We start from the raw sequence: 8,261 nt of genomic DNA, 5'->3' as shown, positions 1-8,261 counted from the left end.
CCAGAAACTTCACTAGTCCTTGAGGATATATATATATATATATACATATATATATATATATATATATGCAAAATATTCCCTGACTTGAAGGAAACTTACCATTATATTATAAGCATTATTTTTTAAAGTGCCATCATTTCATATTATTTGTGTTAATATGTAATAACAGTCTTGATTAATATGTTAAAGTATACATTTTTCCAATTAAAAGATGAATTGTAACGTGGTCAGTTCAAGGGACAGAAAGAACTGGTTTCAAGTGTTACTTCTAATACAGTAGCTATGTGACCAAGAGCACTGGGCTTGGAATCAAGAAGATTCAAGAGTTCAAATCTGACCTCAAACACTTACTAACTATGGGACCCTGGACAAGTCATTTAACCCTGTTTGCTTCAATTTAGTCATCTGTCCAAATGAGCTGGAGAAGGAAATGGAGGACCACTCCAGTATCCTTGCCAAGAAAACCCCAAATGGGGTCACAGAGACTTGGACACAACTGAACAGTAACAACATGAACAACACAGCAAAGTCCTTGGGCCTATCAGAAAGAGATCTAGTTGTATCAATGATGGTGACATTATCATCTGCTTTGTACCCTAAAAATCTTGGGGCTTTCCCACCTGACTTGCTATTATATTATTATAAACATAACTTTATTATTATAATTATTACCATATTACATTATATATTATTATTATATTATATGTATTATAGCATGTAATATTATTATATAATATATTATTATAATATAAGTTCCATTAGGGCCAGGACTCCCTTTTTTTCTTACTTGTATCTTCAAGGCTTCCACTTCTTCAGTCTTTAAAACTGCGGATAACAAGAGATAGCTGGTTCGCACTGAAGGGAGGTTGGGAGGTTCGACACATCCAGAGAAGATTCTTTACATTGATGACTGAGGATTGAACTAGTTCCCACCAATTTATTTTTCAATGAAAATAAAAATATTTCTTCCAGAGCCTCAATTTTGCCTCATCCTCACAAAGAATAGCTAAGAGAAGACTATATATACAGTGAAAAAGAAAATTGACTCATGAATAGAGTTGGAGGTATATTTTGCAATACTAGCACCCAGCTGACATCAAACAGGGCTAACATCAATCTTAAGGGGAAACAGGAACCTTAGACACTTAACAATTGCTAGGTGTGTGACCTGGTCAAGTTAACCCCAAAAGTCTCTCCAAAAAAAAAGAAAAAGAAAAAAGAATATGAAGACTATCTGATAACTAGCTACATTATCCTATTGAAAGGTTCCAAAAGTCAGGGTATTTCATGAAAAATTTGAAAATTTATGTATTGGAAAGAAGATAATCTTGGTGGGATAGATGGTGAAGAGAGTTTGATGATATATATGAAAACATTTGAAAAGAGCAACTAAAGAAAATATTCCTATCTGCCAAAACAGAATAAATGAGGTTTTGAGGCATAATGCTTTACATACTGTGCTAGAATAATTAGCTCAAAGACCTAATGAGAAATAAGGGAACTCTTTGATAATCAGAATCTTATTTCCACTCAGCGAAGTGACCTAGATTGGGGACAAAATTAGAGAATTTAGAGAACCATATCTTATTCTTAGTGGACATGGCTTTCATTTCATTCATAACAATTGTCCCTGATTCAGGATTCTCAGTCCTGATCTCATTCAGAGCCAAAGCAAGAAACAAACTAGAGGGTGAAAATGATATACAAATATTGCTATCATAGCTCTTTGCAATGTCTGGTTTGCAGCGAACTATAGTATATGTTATGAGAGGACATGACAAAGAAAAAAATTATGTTTTTTTATGTGCTTAGATAAGCTTAAATTTGTGTTGCACTGAATTGGACCTATAAAAAGGTTAAGCCAGGGGCAGAAAAGTTTGGGAGCCTCTGAATATGAGTGAGGTCTCTTTGTATTTCCTGATTCTGGGTATTTTATTCTCCTGGAAGAGGAAAAAACTGTTCTATAAGCTCATTATACCACCAGGTGTCTCCAAACACTGACATTATCAAGCTAGCAAATAAAATCGTTGATTTAAGGATTGGGGAAGAGGGGGAGAAGTCCGGAGAAAAATAATGCTCCATGCTTGGAAAAAGAATCACAGATTTGAGTGTTGTGAGGGTCTTGGCTGGCCACACCTAAAAGGAATTCCCACCCTAAAACTACTGGCAAATTGTCATTTAGCTTTTTCTTGAAGGCCTCCATGGAAAAAGAGCCATCCATCATCCCTTAAAACATCATTTCCCTTTGGATGATTCCAAATCACCCTTTGGGGTGATTCCAATTGGAAGCAACATATTTCTGATACAAGTGTAAATGTTCTCTTTGTGATTTTGTTGTTCTGAGTTCCCCCCTTTCCATCTCCCTCTCGGATCCAGACATGGAGTTAACTTGTGGTTATTTTGGTGAAAAAGTGATTGTTTAATACATAAGCCATGTATAAAGCATTTAAGAAAAAGAAAAGCAAAAGCCTTAAGAGCATTCATTCCTAGCTAAATATGTGGAATTGGAGTCTAAGTGACATGACAAGCTATTGTCCCTCTCAACACGTGCCAACAATAATTAATAATAACGCTAACTAGCACATATACAATGCTTTGCAAAGTGTTTTACACATGTCATTTCACTTGAGGTTCGTCTGAGGGTATTATTATTATCTTGTAGGGATCATGAAAAATTTGGCAACAGTAAAAGGTTTCTGAATGCTCCATGACCTGCAGAATCAAATATTCTACCAATATTTAATCTTTTATGTAAAAACAAATAAGCACATCTATCTCATTAGTATGCAATTTTTTGTCATTAATAAATGGTAAAATAATATGTATATATACCAAACAATTGTTTTAAAATACATTTCTTTTGGATTTGTTATCAGTAAATGGTTGATTTGTATACCTATTTTATATATCTATCCAGGGTCATGTAAAATTTTCTCAAGTGTAAAAGAGTCCAGTGAAAAAGTTCACCAAGCCCTGATTACCCCATCTAGTTGCCTAATGAAATAGCTTCATCTTTCTACCTAGGAGTGTCCATTTTCTGATGGGATTGAATTGGGGTGCCTGGTGACCCACCCAACCAAGATGGAAGATGCTTCATTGTGGCAGGAGGCAGAAGACTACAGGGTCTTTGTTGCTTATTAGTAGGTTGTTTGGGCCAGGCCTTTTCCCTTTGGTGATCTCAACTTCCACATCTGTGAAAATGAGTGGGATTTGAAGTTGGTTCTGCTTCCTAAAGCCCTTTTTCCTCCTCTCAGTGCTGAGTCTTGATTTTTGAGGAAGGAGACTGGGGCCATTGTAGAGTTATTCTAAAGGCCCCAGGGCAGTGGGGGAAGTATTGTGGCCTGAGGCCAGAATCACATCCAGCATTAGATCTGAGATCTATGGGTATCTGCAGCTGGAGATGTGAAATGGATCCAGAGAAATGGGTTCTGAGTATGTAAACCTGGGAACTCTTGGCAGGTAGCAAGAGTAAGGAAGCAGAGTAACACTGTGGAAAGGCTTAAATTTGCAGTCTTATTCCCTTTGCTATTTTTGAGAACTCACTTCCCTTTTTGGGACTTCCAGTTCCTCCTCCAACCAGGAGGTTGCTGGTGTTTAAAGTTCTGTCCTGCTCTAAATCAGTGATCTCTTAAAGTCCATCACTGATAAAGACATGCAGGGCTGCAGCAGGGAGAGAAAGGAGATTTTCAGTGTGCCTAATCTCCATTGTCAAATGGAGGTATCTTCCCAAACTGCACTGATTCCCAATCCTTATTGATTCACATTAATTAGATATTTATTTAGCACTCGTTGCATATATTGGGACTCTGGATAGTTATAAATAAACACAATCAGTCCCAAAATGGAATTCCCATCTTCCAGGGACTTGCAAGGTGGTATGCACCCATGACAACTGGCTCTTCTCTACCCACTTTCCATGATGCTTCGGATTTTTCAATGAATCTCTGGCACTAAGAGGGTTTCAGATTGACCCTGCCCACTAGGCTAGCGTTGTCATATGATAACTACATGACAAAGATGCCTTTGAAGGATTTAGGGCAACAACATTTTCATCAGAGATCTCTTCTTTCTCAATGTCTGGCTTAGAAACTATTAAATTTAAAAAAAATACTTTTATTCTTAAAGCAAAATCTTTTGTCTACAAGAGTTTATTAAAATACATTGTGAACAAATTTAATTTATACCATTTACCATATACTAATAAATATATATGCACCGTTTTTCATGTGTTTGGTATTTGATCCATACAATATATAGAAAGGTAATTTAAAAAAAAAAAACAGGAATTTTTAAAAATCACATTTACTACTTTTAGAAAAGGAGCAGCTCATTTTGCTTATTCTGATGCTGTTTCAGGCAGCCTGGCCCCAGTGAAGTCAGGGGTCTGGGGTTTCAATCCTGGCTCTGCTTTTGTGAGTTGGACAATTTCTTCTTCTCAGTTTTCTAATTTATAAAAATTAGGGGCCTGGGATTCCAATCCTGACTCTGTTTTTGTGAATTGGGAGTGGGGGAAGGAAGTAGAAAATGTAAAATCTCAGAGCTTCTCCAGAACAATTATTTCCAATCTTTTTAGAGTGGCCATACCTTATTCTGATTTGACTCCTTTAGGAGGTATTCCAAAATTAAATTACGTGTAAATTAAAAATATGAAAAGTGAATAAAGTTTTATTTGGAAGTGGAAATATAGAGAATTCTCCATACTCCTTAAAGAGAGGCATCCTGAACTGTCTCACAAATGTGAGAATTTGAGAATCATTCTCCTAAAATCTGAATGTTTTGTTTCCCCTTTTTAAAACTGGTTGGATTAAATGGAGAAATTTTTGAGCAGAGGAGTGAGGTGATCAAAGCAGTATTTTAAGTGTCTTAGCCTGATGAGGCAGTGTGTGAGGACAGGGAAGACATTGGAAATCAAATTAGTAGGTTGTTGACATTCAGAGACAAAATGATGAGATCCTGGGCTAGGCTGGTGGGAGTGATGAAATCCAGGACCAGAAGAACAGTGGTAATGGACAGGGAGAGGAAGTAAGGAACCTTGGAGACTCTTCAAAGAAAGGCTTAAAAACAGCTGGAGAGAGACTGAATTTGCTGGTTAGGCTAGGTGACAGGGAAAATATTGGTGCCAAAGACTTCAAGGACCAAAGTTTCAATTCGAGTTTATAATTAGGTGTCCGAATGTGGCACAGACAAGTGTCACTGCTTATCAGAAAGGTCATTTGGGGCTGCCATTGTCAGAGGAGCTTCTTGGGAAAAGTGGGAATTAGAAGGGACCCTGAGAGGAGGAACAGGATTTGGAGAGTTAGTTAGGAAAGAGAATCCAGCTTCTCTTACAATGATAACATGTGGCTACAGCATATTAGAACCAACCTTAGATTTCCAGTTTTTCTTAGTCTTTATAATTACTATGAGGTTGTTATCTAGAATAATCATTTGCCTGTATCCAGTTCTCAGCTAGCACCAAAACAATGCTTCCAATTGCTTCAAGTACCTGACTATGCAGCTATTGTTCTAATTCCTTTGTTTCATCGTTACTAGGAGGTATTCTTCAGAGCTACAAGGGGTGGGGGGAGAAGACCCATTGTTGGCCACCTATTGCTTCACAAATAAAGTCTACTGATAAGCTCCTGTTCATCAGTCACATGGCATGGATGTTGCTAGATGCTCAGAAATGAATAGTGTCAAAAAGTTATAAGAAACCATGAAATCTCTTTCCCCACTATCCCATGTGAGATGCTGGACATCCAGCCTTCCTGGAATTCTTCCAGCAACGAGAAACTCTCTGTCTTACTATCTGTGAGGGATAAAAAATCCTATCCAAAAATGACTACTCAGAGACCTCTCGAAGTAAAAAGCAGAAAAGTTGTTTATTTAATAAATTCACATGAGAATGAACAATTCCACCGTGAGGAGGGAAAGAGAGAAAGCTAGAAGGGCTAAAGAACTAGGAGAAGATAGACAGTTTTTATATATTTTAATTACAAAGGATTACATCATGGGTTGGGGAACATTAAGGGATAGGTGCCTCCCCCCCCCTTAATTGGATGTTATTCTTGCCAAAAACAGCAGATTCTCTGGTTCAGGGAAGAACCATATATCAGGCAACTAGTTGTCTAAACATTGATAACTTGAACAGTGATAAATGTCATCATTCTGGGTTAAAAACATATATCTAAAATCTAAGTAAATTTTGGCTAATACTCAACATACTTATGAAGGTTACAGAGACCTAGAGAAGATAGAATACAGAAAAAGAATTTAACATTCTTGTAAGTTCTTTACCATATCTTACTCCACACATATCTAACTTGCTCCATTTTGGATCAGATTGAGTTATAAAAATATTCTTCCTTGTATTCAATTAAAATCTGCCTCTCTAGAACTTCTAATTATTGCTCCTAATTAGATCTTCCAGAAATACTTAGGACTTGTATAATATTCTATAATATAATATAATATAATATAATATAATATAATATAATATAATATAATATAATATAATATAATATAATATAATATAACATAACATAACATAACATAACATAACATAACATAACATAACATAACATAACATAACATAATATAATATAATATAATATAATATATAATATAATATTTGGCTATAATGTCTCACTAGTGAGGGAATTAGAACTATAACTGGTCAATTGTAGAAATTGAGTGAATCACATTGACTCCTTGTGACTGGAGTTAACTCTGGCCCATTCTATTCACTTATGTGTGGGTCTAGTTCAATTTCTATCTTCTAAAAGATCTTTATTCGTTTATGGGAACTATGAGAAAACTATTGCATTGTTTGAATATAGCCCTGTGAAGCTGGATCAGCAGTAGGGAGAGCTTATGCTGATCAGAAATCCATTTATATCCAAAAGACTGATGAAAAGTTTTGTCATTATTGTCTGTCTCAAGCAACCCATATGCATTATCTGCAATCTGGCCCTGTCCTGATCAATCAGTTATTGTTTCCATGCTTTTTTTATTGTTTACAGTTGGAGAAGGGGACACAGTTTTTCTGAATTCAAGGAATTGCATCTGTTTACTCACTCACACATGGGAAAATCCCTAATCTCTTCTCCAATTAGAAATGTGATTATCTAAATTTTTATCTTGGTTAATAATTAGTAGCATAAAAATCCTGTCTTCCCTTATTTTCTCAGTTCAGTCTTCAAGGAAGGGGCTTGATTCTACATTTTTAGGCAATTGGAATATTTTGCTTAATAAATCAATATGCCCAGAAGTTTACATTTTTTTTTCTATCATTTCATCTTTCACCTGCCACACTAGATAATAATAGCTAATATTTACATAGTGCTTTAAGGTTTGCAAACTGCTTTACAAATATTGTCTCATTGGCAGTTATTTTTCCATTTTACAGATCTGGAAACTGAGGCATATAGTGGTTAAGTAAGTGACATGGACAAAGTCACACAGCCAAGAAGCATCTACAACCAGATTTAAACTTAATTCTTCTGATTCCAGGTCATGTGGAGGGCAAGGATATCCTAGAATTTGATGGAGATATAATGATAAAAGATGAAATCAATGAAAAATTTTAAATTGTCTTAAAAAGAAAGAAAAGGCTGTAGTAAGGAAGTTTGCCTAACTAGGAATTTGGGGCAGATGAAAGGTCCCACTACCTTGAAAGGAGGGCAAGGTAAAATCCAACTTCTTATCAGTCCTCAGAATGCTGGGAACTTCCTTCATTGAAAGTGGAGGGAGAGAGAGGGGCAGAAGGGACATTACTTTAGCATTCAGAGAACGGGTATGTGGTGAGAAGTGGCAGGAGGAACCCATTTAAAAGGCAAATTGGAATGGTGCAGAGAGTTCTATGTCCAGAGTGAGGAAAGAAATGCTTTTAAAGCACCTATGTGCCAGGCACTGTGCTAGAGCTTTACAAATTATCTCCCTTGATCCTCACAACATCCTTGGAAGGTCGGTGCTGTAAAAATTAGGGTTCGATTTGATTCTACTCCACTCTAAATGAATAATACCAGTGGCAGACTTTTTGGTTTTTAAGCAGCTCAAATCTAGGCAGGGAAAGGCCCTGGATGGAAAAGGAAATCGCCCATCAAGCCCCATTCCCTGGAAGGGTTTGGGAGACTGGGCCCAGAGCTCCTGCCATGTGCCTTACCTCCTGACTCTAACCCTATGTTCAATGCTGTGCTCCATGTAAAAAAAAAAGCATCAAATCAAAGAATACTGATAGAGCACCTACTGTGTGCCAGTGGTGGGGATACCAGTACAAAGAG

The sequence above is a fragment of the Sminthopsis crassicaudata genome, chromosome 3, assembly GCF_048593235.1.
Source record: "Sminthopsis crassicaudata isolate SCR6 chromosome 3, ASM4859323v1, whole genome shotgun sequence".
Classification (NCBI taxonomy): Eukaryota; Metazoa; Chordata; class Mammalia; order Dasyuromorphia; family Dasyuridae; genus Sminthopsis; species Sminthopsis crassicaudata.
This window is presented reverse-complemented; position numbering follows the sequence as displayed.